This window comes from Protomyctophum parallelum, assembly GCF_964188405.1.
Source record: "Protomyctophum parallelum genome assembly, chromosome: 1".
Lineage (NCBI taxonomy): Eukaryota > Metazoa > Chordata > Actinopteri > Myctophiformes > Myctophidae > Protomyctophum > Protomyctophum parallelum.
The window spans coordinates 81,797,264-81,813,979 of NC_139697.1; positions in this window are offsets into that span (position 1 = coordinate 81,797,264).

Genomic DNA, 16,716 nt, shown 5'->3' on the forward strand with positions numbered 1-16,716 from the left:
GAAAAAAAAATGTACCTCGTTTTTCATCATTTTTTAACATGGGCTATAGCCCATACCGTACGGCATACTATAGCACGCCGTTTTTCATCATTTTTGAGGATTTGAAAAAAATGAAAAAAAAAAAAACATGGGTTATAGCCGATTGTTTTTTGAAATTTTGAAAAAAGAAATTTACCTCGTTTTTCATCATTTTTGAACATGGGCTATAGCCCATACCGTACGGCATACTATAGCACGCCGTTTTTCATCATTTTTGAGGATTAAAAAAACAAAAACAAAAAAAACATGGGTTATAGCCCATCGTTTTTTGAAATTTTGAAAAAAATAATTAACCTCGTTTTTCATCATTTTTCAACAGGGGCTATAGCCCATACCTTACGGCATACTATAGCACGCCGTTTTTCATCATTTTTGAGGATTTGAAAAAAATGAAAAAAAAAAAAAAAACATGGGTTATAGCCCATCGTTTTTTGAAATTTTGAAAAAAAAAATTACCTCGTTTTTCAACATTTTTGAACAGGGGCTATAGCCCATACCGTACGGCATACTATAGCACGCCGTTTTTCATCATTTTTGAGGATTTGAAAAAAATGAGAAAAAAAAAAACATGGGTTATAGCCCATCGTTTTTTGATTTTTTGATTTTTTTTTTAACCTCGTTTTTCATCATTTTTGACCATCCCACTGAGCAATAGCCGGCTATTAGACGTGCGTCTAAAAATGGGATAAAAAACTTCTAAAAATAGACGTCTAAAACACGTCTAAAAATAGACGTGTTTTAGACGTCTATTTTTAGAAGTTTTTTAGACGTCTATTTTTAGAAGTTTTTTATCCCATTTTTAGACGCTCGTCTAATAGCCCATACCGTACGGCATACTATATATAGCACGCCGTTTTTCATCATTTTTGAGGATTTGAAAAAAATGAAAAAATGAAAAAAAAAAAAAAAACATGGGTTATAGCCCATAGTTTTTTGATTTTTTGAAAAAAAAAAGTACCTCGTTTTTCATCATTTTTTAACATGGGCTATAGCCCATACCGTACGGCATACTATAGCACGCCGTTTTTCATCATTTTTGAGGATTTGAAAAAAAATTAAAAAAAAAAAACATGGGTTATAGCCGATTGTTTTTTGAAATTTTGAAAAAAGAAATTTACCTCGTTTTTCATCATTTTTGAACATGGGCTATAGCCCATACCGTACGGCATACTATAGCACGCCGTTTTTCATCATTTTTGAGGATTAAAAAAAAAAAAAAAAAAAAAACATGGGTTATAGCCCATCGTTTTTTGAAATTTTGAAAAAAAAAATTACCTCGTTTTTCAACATTTTTGAACAGGGGCTATAGCCCATACCGTACGGCATACTATAGCACGCCGTTTTTCATCATTTTTGAGGATTTGAAAAAAATGAGAAAAAAAAAAAACATGGGTTATAGCCCATCGTTTTTTGATTTTTTGATTTTTTTTTTAACCTCGTTTTTCATCATTTTTGACCATCCCACTGAGCAATAGCCGGCTATTAGACGTGCGTCTAAAAATGGGATAAAAAACTTCTAAAAATAGACGTCTAAAACACGTCTATTTTTAGACGTGTTTTAGACGTCTATTTTTAGACGTTTTTTATCCCATTTTTTGACGCTCGTCTAATAGCCCATACCGTACGGCATACTATATATAGCACGCCGTTTTTCACCATTTTTGAGGATTTGAAAAAAATGAAAAAATGAAAAAAAAAAAAAACATGGGTTATAGCCCATAGTTTTTTGAATTTTTGAAAAAAAAATGTACCTCGTTTTTCATCATTTTTTAACATGGGCTATAGCCCATACCGTACGGCATACTATAGCACGCAGTTTTTCATCATTTTTGAGGATAAAAAAAAACAAAAAACAAAAAAAACATGGGTTATAGCCCATCGTTTTTTGAAATTTTGAAAAAAATAATTAACCTCGTTTTTCATCATTTTTGAACAGGGCCTATAGCCCATACCGTACGGCATACTATAGCACGCCGTTTTTCATCATTTTTGAGGGGGAAAAAAAAAACAAAAAAACATGGGTTATAGCCCATAGTTTTTTGATTTTTTGATTTTTTTTTAACCTCGTTTTTCATCATTTTTGACCATCCCACTGAGCAATAGCCGGCTATTAGACGTGCGTCTAAAAATGGGATAAAAAACGTCTAAAAATAGACGTCTAAAAAACGTCTAAAAATAGACGTCTAAAACACGTCTATTTTTAGACGTGTTTTAGACGTCTGTTTTAGACGTCTATTTTTAGACGTTTTTTATCCCATTTTTAGACGCTCGTCTAATAGCCCATACCGTACGGCATACTATATATAGCACGCCGTTTTTCATCATTTTTGAGGATTTGAAAAAAATGAAAAAATGAAAAAAAAACAAAAAACATGGGTTATAGCCCATAGTTTTTTGAATTTTTGAAAAAAAAATGTACCTCGTTTTTCATCATTTTTTAACATGGGCTATAGCCCATACCGTACGGCATACTATAGCACGCCGTTTTTCATCATTTTTGAGGATTTGAAAAAAATGAAAAAAAAAGAAAACATGGGTTATAGCCGATTGTTTTTTGAAATTTTGAAAAAAGAAATTTACCTTGTTTTTCATCATTTTTGAACATGGGCTATAGCCCATACCGTACGGCATACTATAGCACGCCGTTTTTCATCATTTTTGAGGATTAAAAAAAAAAAAAAAAAAAAAAACATGGGTTATAGCCCATCGTTTTTTGATTTTTTGATTTTTTTTTTAACCTCGTTTTTCATCATTTTTGACCATCCCACTGAGCAATAGCCGGCTATTAGACGTGCGTCTAAAAATGGGATAAAAAACTTCTAAAAATAGACGTCTAAAACACGTCTATTTTTAGACGTGTTTTAGACGTCTATTTTTAGACGTTTTTTATCCCATTTTTTGACGCTCGTCTAATAGCCCATACCGTACGGCATACTATATATAGCACGCCGTTTTTCACCATTTTTGAGGATTTGAAAAAAATGAAAAAATGAAAAAAAAAAAAAACATGGGTTATAGCCCATCGTTTTTTGAAATTTTGAAAAAAATAATTAACCTCGTTTTTCATCATTTTTGAACAGGGCCTATAGCCCATACCGTACGGCATACTATAGCACGCCGTTTTTCATCATTTTTGAGGGGGAAAAAACAAACAAAAAAACATGGGTTATAGCCCATAGTTTTTTGATTTTTTGATTTTTTTTTAACCTCGTTTTTCATCATTTTTGACCATCCCACTGAGCAATAGCCGGCTATTAGACGTGCGTCTAAAAATGGGATAAAAAACGTCAAAAAATAGACGTCTAAAAAACGTCTAAAAATAGACGTCTAAAACACGTCTATTTTTAGACGTGTTTTAGACGTCTGTTTTAGACGTCTATTTTTAGACGTTTTTTATCCCATTTTTAGACGCTCGTCTAATAGCCCATACCGTACGGCATACTATATATAGCACGCCGTTTTTCATCATTTTTGAGGATTTGAAAAAAATGAAAAAATGAAAAAAAAACAAAAAACATGGGTTATAGCCCATAGTTTTTTGAATTTTTGAAAAAAAAATGTACCTCGTTTTTCATCATTTTTTAACATGGGCTATAGCCCATACCGTACGGCATACTATAGCACGCCGTTTTTCATCATTTTTGAGGATTTGAAAAAAATGAAAAAAAAAGAAAACATGGGTTATAGCCGATTGTTTTTTGAAATTTTGAAAAAAGAAATTTACCTTGTTTTTCATCATTTTTGAACATGGGCTATAGCCCATACCGTACGGCATACTATAGCACGCCGTTTTTCATCATTTTTGAGGATTAAAAAAAAAAAAAAAAAAAAAAACATGGGTTATAGCCCATCGTTTTTTGATTTTTTGATTTTTTTTTTAACCTCGTTTTTCATCATTTTTGACCATCCCACTGAGCAATAGCCGGCTATTAGAAGTGCGTCTAAAAATGGGATAAAAAACGTCTAAAAATAGACGTCTAAAAAACGTCTAAAAATAGACGTCTAAAACACGTCTATTTTTAGACGTGTTTTAGACGTCTATTTTTAGACGTTTTTTATCCCATTTTTAGACGCTCGTCTAATAGCCCATACCGTACGGCATACTATAGCACACCGTTTTTCATCATTTTTGAGGATTTGAAAAAAATTAAAAAAAAACAAAAAACATGGGTTATAGCCCATCGTTTTTTGAAATTAAAAAAAAAATTAACCTATTTTTTCATCATTTTTGAACATGGGCTATAGCCCATACCGTACGGCATACTATAGCACGCCGTTTTTCATCATTTTTGAGGATTTGAAAAAAATTAAAAAAAAAAAAAACATGGGTTATAGCCCATCGTTTTTTTAAATTAAAAAAAAATTTTAACCTCGTTTTTCATCATTTTTGAACATGGGCTATAGCCCATACCGTACGGCATACTATAGCACGCCGTTTTTCATAATTTTTGAGGATAAAAAAAAAAAAAAAAAAAAAACATGGGTTATAGCCCATCGTTTCTTTAAATTTTGAAAAAAATAATTAACCTCGTTTTTCATCATTTTTCAACAGGGGCTATAGCCCATACCGTACGGCATACTATAGCACGCCGTTTTTCATCATTTTTGAGGATTTGAAAAAAATGAAAAAAAAACAAAAAACATGGGTTATAGCCCATAGTTTTTTGAATTTTTGAAAAAAAAATGTACCTCGTTTTTCATCATTTTTGAACATGGGCTATAGCCCATACCGTACGGCAGACTATAGCACGCCGTTTTTCATCATTTTTGAGGATTTGAAAAAAATGAAAAAAAAAACAAACATGGGTTATAGCCCATCGTTTTTTGAAATTAAAAGAAAAATTAACCTCGTTTTTCATCATTTTTGAACATGGGCTATAGCCCATACCGTACGGCATACTATAGCACGCCGTTTTTCATCATTTTTGAGGATTTGAAAAAAATGAAAAAAAAAAAAAACATGGGTTATAGCCCATCGTTTTTTTTAATTAAAAAAAAAAATTTAACCTCGTTTTTCATCATTTTTGAACATGGGCTATAGCCCATACCGTACGGCATACTATAGCACGCCGTTTTTCATAATTTTTGAGGATTAAAAAAAAAAAAAAAAAAAAAAAACATGGGTTATAGCCCATTGTTTTTTGAAATTTTGAAAAAAGAAATTTACCTCGTTTTTCATCATTTTTGAACATGGGCTATAGCCCATACCGTACGGCATACTATAGCACGCCGTTTTACATCATTTTTGAGGATTTGAAAAAAATGGAAGAAAAAAAAAACATGGGTTATAGCCCATTGTTTTTTGAAATTTTGAAAAAAATAATTTACCTCGTTTTTCATAATTTTTGAACATGGGCTATAGCCCATACCGTACGGCATACTATAGCACGCAGTTTTTCATCATTTTTGAGGATTTGAAAAAAAGAAAAAAAAAAGAAAACATGGGTTATAGCCCATCGTTTTTTGAAATTTTGAAAAAAATAATTAACCTTGTTTTTCATCATTTTTGAACAGGGGCTATAGCCCATACCGTACGGCATACTATAGCACGCCGTTTTTCATCATTTTTGAGGATTTGAAAAAAATTGAAAAAAAGAAAACATGGGTTATAGCCCATTGTTTTTTGAAATTTTGAAAAAAGAAATTTACCTCGTTTTTCATCATTTTTTTAACATGGTCTATAGCCCATACCGTACGGCATACTATAGCACGCGGTTTTTCATCATTTTTGAGGATTTGAAAAAAATGAAAAAGAAAAAAAACATGGGTTATAGCCCATCGTTTTTTGAAATTTTGAAAAAAATAATTAACCTCGTTTTTCATCATTTTTGAACATGGGCTATAGCCCATACCGTACGGCATACTATAGCACGCCGTTTTTCATCATTTTTGAGGATTTGAAAAAAATGAAAAAAAAAAAAACATGGGTTATAGCCCATCGTTTTTTGAAATTTTGAAAAAAATAATTAACCTTGTTTTTCATCATTTTTGAACAGGGGCTATAGCCCATACCGTACGGCATACTATAGCACGCCGTTTTTCATCATTTTTGAGGATTTGAAAAAAAATTAAAAAAAGAAAACATGGGTTATAGCCCATTGTTTTTTGAAATTTTGAAAAAAGAAATTTACCTCGTTTTTCATCATTTTTTTAACATGGTCTATAGCCCATACCGTACGGCATACTATAGCACGCGGTTTTTCATCATTTTTGAGGATTTGAAAAAAATGAAAAAGAAAAAAAACATGGGTTATAGCCCATCGTTTTTTTAAATTTTGAAAAAAAAATATTAACCTTGTTTTTCATCATTTTTGAACAGGGGCTATAGCCCATACCGTACGGCATACTATAGCACGCCGTTTTTCATCATTTTTGAGGATTTGAAAAAAATGAAAAAAAAAAAAACATGGGTTATAGCCCATCGTTTTTTGAAATTTTGAAAAAAATAATTAACCTTGTTTTTCATCATTTTTGAACAGGGGCTATAGCCCATACCGTACGGCATACTATAGCACGCCGTTTTTCATCATTTTTGAGGATTTGAAAAAAATTGAAAAAAAGAAAACATGGGTTATAGCCCATAGTTTTTTGAATTTTTGAAAAAAAAGATTTACCTCGTTTTTCATCATTTTTGAACAGGGGCTATAGCCCATACCGTACGGCATACTATAGCACGCCGTTTTTCATCATTTTTGAGGATAAAAAAAAAAAAAAAAAAAAAAACATGGGTTATAGCCCATCGTTTTTTGAAATTTTGAAAAAAATAATTAACCTCGTTTTTCATCATTTTTCAACAGGGGCTATAGCCCATACCTTACGGCATACTATAGCACGCCGTTTTTCATCATTTTTGAGGATTTGAAAAAAATGAAAAAAAAAAAAAAAACATGGGTTATAGCCCATCGTTTTTTGAAATTTTGAAAAAAGAAATTACCTCGTTTTTCAACATTTTTGAACAGGGGCTATAGCCCATACCGTACGGCATACTATAGCACGCCGTTTTTCATCATTTTTGAGGATTTGAAAAAAATGAGAAAAAAAAAAACATGGGTTATAGCCCATCGTTTTTTGAAATTTTGAAAAAAATAATTAACCTCGTTTTTCATCATTTTTCAACAGGGGCTATAGCCCATACCTTACGGCATACTATAGCACGCCGTTTTTCATCATTTTTGAGGATTTGAAAAAAATGAAAAAAAAAAAAAAAACATGGGTTATAGCCCATCGTTTTTTGAAATTTTGAAAAAAGAAATTACCTCGTTTTTCAACATTTTTGAACAGGGGCTATAGCCCATACCGTACGGCATACTATAGCACGCCGTTTTTCATCATTTTTGAGGATTTGAAAAAAATGAGAAAAAAAAAAACATGGGTTATAGCCCATCGTTTTTAGATTTTTTTATTTATTTTTTAACCTCGTTTTTCATCATTTTTGACCATCCCACTGAGCAATAGCCGGCTATTAGACGTGCGTCTAAAAATGGGATAAAAAACTTCAAAAAATAGACGTCTAAAAAACTTCTAAAAATAGACGTCTAAAACACGTCTATTTTTAGACGTGTTTTAGACGTCTATTTTTAGACGTTTTTTATCCCATTTTTAGACGCTCGTCTAATAGCCCATACCGTACGGCATACTATATATAGCACGCCGTTTTTCATCATTTTTGAGGATTTGAAAAAAATGAAAAAATGAAAAAAAAACAAAAAACATGGGTTATAGCCCATAGTTTTTTGAATTTTTGAAAAAAAAATGTACCTCGTTTTTCATCATTTTTTAACATGGGCTATAGCCCATACCGTACGGCATACTATAGCACGCCGTTTTTCATCATTTTTGAGGATTTGAAAAAAATGAAAAAAAAAAAAACATGGGTTATAGCCGATTGTTTTTTGAAATTTTGAAAAAAGAAATTTACCTCGTTTTTCATCATTTTTGAACATGGGCTATAGCCCATACCGTACGGTATACTATAGCACGCCGTTTTTCATCATTTTTGAGGATTAAAAAAAAACAAAAAAAAACAAAAACATGGGTTATAGCCCATCGTTTTTTGAAATTTTGAAAAAAATAATTAACCTCGTTTTTCATCATTTTTCAACAGGGGCTATAGCCCATACCGTACGGCATACTATAGCACGCCGTTTTTCATCATTTTTGAGGATTAAAAAAAAAAAAAAAAAAAAAACATGGGTTATAGCCCATCGTTTTTTGAAATTTTGAAAAAAATAATTAACCTCGTTTTTCATCATTTTTCAACAGGGGCTATAGCCCATACCTTACGGCATACTATAGCACGCCGTTTTTCATCATTTTTGAGGATTTGAAAAAAATGAAAAAAAAAAAAAAAACATGGGTTATAGCCCATCGTTTTTTGAAATTTTGAAAAAAAAATTACCTCGTTTTTCAAAATTTTTGAACAGGGGCTATAGCCCATACCGTACGGCATACTATAGCACGCCGTTTTTCATCATTTTTGAGGATTTGAAAAAAATGAGAAAAAAAAAAAACATGGGTTATAGCCCATCGTTTTTTGAAATTTTGAAAAAAATAATTAACCTCGTTTTTCATCATTTTTCAACAGGGGCTATAGCCCATACCTTACGGCATACTATAGCACGCCGTTTTTCATCATTTTTGAGGATTTGAAAAAAATGAAAAAAAAGAAAAACATGGGTTATAGCCCATCGTTTTTTGAAATTTTGAAAAAAAAAATTACCTCGTTTTTCAACATTTTTGAACAGGGGCTATAGCCCATACCGTACGGCATACTATAGCACGCCGTTTTTCATCATTTTTGAGGATTTGAAAAAAATGAGAAAAAAAAAAACATGGGTTATAGCCCATCGTTTTTAGATTTTTTTATTTATTTTTTAACCTCGTTTTTCATCATTTTTGACCATCCCACTGAGCAATAGCCGGCTATTAGACGTGCGTCTAAAAATGGGATAAAAAAACTTCAAAAAATAGACGTCTAAAAAACTTCAAAAAATAGACGTCTAAAACACGTCTATTTTTAGACGTGTTTTAGACGTCTATTTTTAGACGTTTTTTATCCCATTTTTAGACGCTCGTCTAATAGCCCATACCGTACGGCATACTATATATAGCACGCCGTTTTTCATCATTTTTGAGGATTTGAAAAAAATGAAAAAATGAAAAGAAAACAAAAAACATGGGTTATAGCCCATAGTTTTTTGAATTTTTGAAAAAAAAATGTACCTCGTTTTTCATCATTTTTTAACATGGGCTATAGCCCATACCGTACGGCATACTATAGCACGCCGTTTTTCATCATTTTTGAGGATTTGAAAAAAAGTGAAAAAAAAAAAAAACATGGGTTATAGCCGATTGTTTTTTGAAATTTTGAAAAAAGAAATTTACCTCGTTTTTCATCATTTTTGAACATGGGCTATAGCCCATACCGTACGGTATACTATAGCACGCCGTTTTTCATCATTTTTGAGGATTAAAAAAAAACAAAAAAAAACAAAAACATGGGTTATAGCCCATCGTTTTTTGAAATTTTGAAAAAAATAATTAACCTCGTTTTTCATCATTTTTGAACATGGGCTATAGCCCATACCGTACGGCATACTATAGCACGCCGTTTTTCATCATTTTTGAGGATTAAAAAAACAAAAACAAAAAAAACATGGGTTATAGCCCATCGTTTTTTGAAATTTTGAAAAAAATAATTAACCTCGTTTTTCATCATTTTTCAACAGGGGCTATAGCCCATACCTTACGGCATACTATAGCACGCCGTTTTTCATCATTTTTGAGGATTTGAAAAAAATGAAAAAAAAAAAAAAAACATGGGTTATAGCCCATCGTTTTTTGAAATTTTGAAAAAAAAAATTACCTCGTTTTTCAACATTTTTGAACAGGGGCTATAGCCCATACCGTACGGCATACTATAGCACGCCGTTTTTCATCATTTTTGAGGATTTGAAAAAAATGAGAAAAAAAAAAAACATGGGTTATAGCCCATCGTTTTTTGATTTTTTGATTTTTTTTTTAACCTCGTTTTTCATCATTTTTGACCATCCCACTGAGCAATAGCCGGCTATTAGACGTGCGTCTAAAAATGGGATAAAAAACTTCTAAAAATAGACGTCTAAAACACGTCTAAAAATAGACGTGTTTTAGACGTCTATTTTTAGAAGTTTTTTAGACGTCTATTTTTAGAAGTTTTTTATCCCATTTTTAGACGCTCGTCTAATAGCCCATACCGTACGGCATACTATATATAGCACGCCGTTTTTCATCATTTTTGAGGATTTGAAAAAAATGAAAAAATGAAAAAAAAAAAAAAACATGGGTTATAGCCCATAGTTTTTTGATTTTTTGAAAAAAAAATGTACCTCGTTTTTCATCATTTTTTAACATGGGCTATAGCCCATACCGTACGGCATACTATAGCACGCCGTTTTTCATCATTTTTGAGGATTTGAAAAAAATGAAAAAAAAAAAAACATGGGTTATAGCCGATTGTTTTTTGAAATTTTGAAAAAAGAAATTTACCTCGTTTTTCATCATTTTTGAACATGGGCTATAGCCCATACCGTACGGCATACTATAGCACGCCGTTTTTCATCATTTTTGAGGATTAAAAAAACAAAAACAAAAAAAACATGGGTTATAGCCCATCGTTTTTTGAAATTTTGAAAAAAATAATTAACCTCGTTTTTCATCATTTTTCAACAGGGGCTATAGCCCATACCTTACGGCATACTATAGCACGCCGTTTTTCATCATTTTTGAGGATTTGAAAAAAAAAAAAAAAAAAAAAAAAACATGGGTTATAGCCCATCGTTTTTTGAAATTTTGAAAAAAAAAATTACCTCGTTTTTCAACATTTTTGAACAGGGGCTATAGCCCATACCGTACGGCATACTATAGCACGCCGTTTTTCATCATTTTTGAGGATTTGAAAAAAATGAGAAAAAAAAAAAACATGGGTTATAGCCCATCGTTTTTTGATTTTTTGATTTTTTTTTTAACCTCGTTTTTCATCATTTTTGACCATCCCACTGAGCAATAGCCGGCTATTAGACGTGCGTCTAAAAATGGGATAAAAAACTTCTAAAAATAGACGTCTAAAACACGTCTAAAAATAGACGTGTTTTAGACGTCTATTTTTAGAAGTTTTTTAGACGTCTATTTTTAGAAGTTTTTTATCCCATTTTTAGACGCTCGTCTAATAGCCCATACCGTACGGCATACTATATATAGCACGCCGTTTTTCATCATTTTTGAGGATTTGAAAAAAATGAAAAAATGAAAAAAAAAAAAAAAACATGGGTTATAGCCCATAGTTTTTTGATTTTTTGAAAAAAAAAAGTACCTCGTTTTTCATCATTTTTTAACATGGGCTATAGCCCATACCGTACGGCATACTATAGCACGCCGTTTTTCATCATTTTTGAGGATTTGAAAAAAAATTAAAAAAAAAAAACATGGGTTATAGCCGATTGTTTTTTGAAATTTTGAAAAAAGAAATTTACCTCGTTTTTCATCATTTTTGAACATGGGCTATAGCCCATACCGTACGGCATACTATAGCACGCCGTTTTTCATCATTTTTGAGGATTAAAAAAACAAAAACAAAAAAAACATGGGTTATAGCCCATCGTTTTTTGAAATTTTGAAAAAAATAATTAACCTCGTTTTTCATCATTTTTCAACAGGGGCTATAGCCCATACCTTACGGCATACTATAGCACGCCGTTTTTCATCATTTTTGAGGATTTGAAAAAAATGAAAAAAAAAAAAAAAACATGGGTTATAGCCCATCGTTTTTTGAAATTTTGAAAAAAAAAATTACCTCGTTTTTCAACATTTTTGAACAGGGGCTATAGCCCATACCGTACGGCATACTATAGCACGCCGTTTTTCATCATTTTTGAGGATTTGAAAAAAATGAGAAAAAAAAAAAACATGGGTTATAGCCCATCGTTTTTTGATTTTTTGATTTTTTTTTTAACCTCGTTTTTCATAATTTTTGACCATCCCACTGAGCAATAGCCGGCTATTAGACGTGCGTCTAAAAATGGGATAAAAAACTTCTAAAAATAGACGTCTAAAACACGTCTAAAAATAGACGTGTTTTAGACGTCTATTTTTAGAAGTTTTTTAGACGTCTATTTTTAGAAGTTTTTTATCCCATTTTTAGACGCTCGTCTAATAGCCCATACCGTACGGCATACTATATATAGCACGCCGTTTTTCATCATTTTTGAGGATTTGAAAAAAATGAAAAAATGAAAAAAAAAAAAAAAACATGGGTTATAGCCCATAGTTTTTTGATTTTTTGAAAAAAAAATGTACCTCGTTTTTCATCATTTTTTAACATGGGCTATAGCCCATACCGTACGGCATACTATAGCACGCCGTTTTTCATCATTTTTGAGGATTTGAAAAAAATTAAAAAAAAAAAAACATGGGTTATAGCCGATTGTTTTTTGAAATTTTGAAAAAAGAAATTTACCTAGTTTTTCATCATTTTTGAACATGGGCTATAGCCCATACCGTACGGCATACTATAGCACGCCGTTTTTCATCATTTTTGAGGATTAAAAAAAAAAAAAAAAAAAAAAAACATGGGTTATAGCCCATCGTTTTTTGAAATTTTGAAAAAAATAATTAACCTCGTTTTTCATCATTTTTGAACAGGGCCTATAGCCCATACCGTACGGCATACTATAGCACGCCGTTTTTCATCATTTTTGAGGAAAAAAACAAAAACAAAAAAAACATGGGTTATAGCCCATCGTTTTTTGAAATTTTGAAAAAAATAATTAACCTCGTTTTTCATCATTTTTCAACAGGGGCTATAGCCCATACCTTACGGCATACTATAGCACGCCGTTTTTCATCATTTTTGAGGATTTGAAAAAAATGAAAAAAAAAAAAAAACATGGGTTATAGCCCATCGTTTTTAGATTTTTTTATTTTTTTTTTAACCTCGTTTTTCATCATTTTTGACCATCCCACTGAGCAATAGCCGGCTATTAGACGTGCGTCTAAAAATGGGATAAAAAACTTCTAAAAATAGACGTCTAAAACACGTCTATTTTTAGACGTGTTTTAGACGTCTATTTTTAGACGTTTTTTATCCCATTTTTAGACGCTCGTCTAATAGCCCATACCGTACGGCATACTATATATAGCACGCCGTTTTTCACAATTTTTGAGGATTTGAAAAAAATGAAAAAATGAAAAAAAAAAAAAAAACATGGGTTATAGCCCATAGTTTTTTGAATTTTTGGAAAAAAAATGTACCTCGTTTTTCATCATTTTTTAACATGGGCTATAGCCCATACCGTACGGCATACTATAGCACGCCGTTTTTCATCATTTTTGAGGATTTGAAAAAAAGTGAAAAAAAAAAAAAACATGGGTTATAGCCGATTGTTTTTTGAAATTTTGAAAAAAGAAATTTACCTCGTTTTTCATCATTTTTGAACATGGGCTATAGCCCATACCGTACGGTATACTATAGCACGCCGTTTTTCATCATTTTTGAGGATTAAAAAAAAACAAAAACATGGGTTATAGCCCATCGTTTTTTGAAATTTTGAAAAAAATAATTAACCTCGTTTTTCATCATTTTTCAACAGGGGCTATAGCCCATACCGTACGGCATACTATAGCACGCCGTTTTCATCATTTTTGAGGATAAAAAAAAAAAAAAAAAAAAAACATGGGTTATAGCCCATCGTTTTTTGAAATTTTGAAAAAAATAATTAACCTCGTTTTTCATCATTTTTCAACAGGGGCTATAGCCCATACCTTACGGCATACTATAGCACGCCGTTTTTCATCATTTTTGAGGATTTGAAAAAAATGAAAAAAAAAAAAACATGGGTTATAGCCCATCGTTTTTTGAAATTTTGAAAAAAATAATTAACCTCGTTTTTCATCATTTTTGAACAGGGCCTATAGCCCATACCGTACGGCATACTATAGCACGCCGTTTTTCATCATTTTTGAGGAAAAAAACAAAAACAAAAAAAACATGGGTTATAGCCCATCGTTTTTTGAAATTTTGAAAAAAATAATTAACCTCGTTTTTCATCATTTTTCAACAGGGGCTATAGCCCATACCTTACGGCATACTATAGCACGCCGTTTTTCATCATTTTTGAGGATTTGAAAAAAATGAAAAAAAAAAAAAAACATGGGTTATAGCCCATCGTTTTTAGATTTTTTTATTTTTTTTTTAACCTCGTTTTTCATCATTTTTGACCATCCCACTGAGCAATAGCCGGCTATTAGACGTGCGTCTAAAAATGGGATAAAAAACTTCTAAAAATAGACGTCTAAAACACGTCTATTTTTAGACGTGTTTTAGACGTCTATTTTTAGACGTTTTTTATCCCATTTTTAGACGCTCGTCTAATAGCCCATACCGTACGGCATACTATATATAGCACGCCGTTTTTCACCATTTTTGAGGATTTGAAAAAAATGAAAAAATGAAAAAAAAAAAAAAAACATGGGTTATAGCCCATAGTTTTTTGAATTTTTGGAAAAAAAATGTACCTCGTTTTTCATCATTTTTTAACATGGGCTATAGCCCATACCGTACGGCATACTATAGCACGCCGTTTTTCATCATTTTTGAGGATTTGAAAAAAAGTGAAAAAAAAAAAAAACATGGGTTATAGCCGATTGTTTTTTGAAATTTTGAAAAAAGAAATTTACCTCGTTTTTCATCATTTTTGAACATGGGCTATAGCCCATACCGTACGGTATACTATAGCACGCCGTTTTTCATCATTTTTGAGGATTAAAAAAAAACAAAAACATGGGTTATAGCCCATCGTTTTTTGAAATTTTGAAAAAAATAATTAACCTCGTTTTTCATCATTTTTCAACAGGGGCTATAGCCCATACCGTACGGCATACTATAGCACGCCGTTTTCATCATTTTTGAGGATAAAAAAAAAAAAAAAAAAAAAACATGGGTTATAGCCCATCGTTTTTTGAAATTTTGAAAAAAATAATTAACCTCGTTTTTCATCATTTTTCAACAGGGGCTATAGCCCATACCTTACGGCATACTATAGCACGCCGTTTTTCATCATTTTTGAGGATTTGAAAAAAATGAAAAAAAAAAAAACATGGGTTATAGCCCATCGTTTTTTGATTTTTTGATTTTTTTTTTAACCTCGTTTTTCATCATTTTTGACCATCCCACTGAGCAATAGCCGGCTATTAGACGTGCGTCTAAAAATGGGATAAAAAACTTCTAAAAATAGACGTCTAAAACACGTCTAAAAATAGACGTGTTTTAGACGTCTATTTTTAGAAGTTTTTTAGACGTCTATTTTTAGAAGTTTTTTATCCCATTTTTAGACGCTCGTCTAATAGCCCATACCGTACGGCATACTATATATAGCACGCCGTTTTTCATCATTTTTGAGGATTTGAAAAAAATGAAAAAATGAAAAAAAAAAAAAAAACATGGGTTATAGCCCATAGTTTTTTGATTTTTTGAAAAAAAAATGTACCTCGTTTTTCATCATTTTTTAACATGGGCTATAGCCCATACCGTACGGCATACTATAGCACGCCGTTTTTCATCATTTTTGAGGAAAAAAACAAAAACAAAAAAAACATGGGTTATAGCCCATCGTTTTTTGAAAATTTGAAAAAAATAATTAACCTCGTTTTTCATCATTTTTCAACAGGGGCTATAGCCCATACCTTACGGCATACTATAGCACGCCGTTTTTCATCATTTTTGAGGATTTGAAAAAAATGAAAAAAAAAAAAACATGGGTTATAGCCCATCGTTTTTTGATTTTTTGATTTTTTTTTTAACCTCGTTTTTCATCATTTTTGACCATCCCACTGAGCAATAGCCGGCTATTAGACGTGCGTCTAAAAATGGGATAAAAAACTTCTAAAAATAGACGTCTAAAACACGTCTAAAAATAGACGTGTTTTAGACGTCTATTTTTAGAAGTTTTTTAGACGTCTATTTTTAGAAGTTTTTTATCCCATTTTTAGACGCTCGTCTAATAGCCCATACCGTACGGCATACTATATATAGCACGCCGTTTTTCATCATTTTTGAGGATTTGAAAAAAATGAAAAAATGAAAAAAAAAAAAAAAACATGGGTTATAGCCCATAGTTTTTTGATTTTTTGAAAAAAAAAATGTACCTCGTTTTTCATCATTTTTTAACATGGGCTATAGCCCATACCGTACGGCATACTATAGCACGCCGTTTTTCATCATTTTTGAGGATTTGAAAAAAATGTAAAAAAAAAAAACATGGGTTATAGCCGATTGTTTTTTGAAATTTTGAAAAAAGAAATTTACCTCGTTTTTCAACATTTTTGAACAGGGGCTATAGCCCATACCGTACGGCATACTATAGCACGCCGTTTTTCATCATTTTTGAGGATTTGAAAAAAATGAGAAAAAAAAAAAACATGGGTTATAGCCCATCGTTTTTTGATTTTTTGATTTTTTTTTTAACCTCGTTTTTCATCATTTTTGACCATCCCACTGAGCAATAGCCGGCTATTAGACGTGCGTCTAAAAATGGGATAAAAAACTTCTAAAAATAGACGTCTAAAACACGTCTATTTTTAGACGTGTTTTAGACGTCTATTTTTAGACGTTTTTTATCCCATTTTTTGACGCTCGTCTAATAG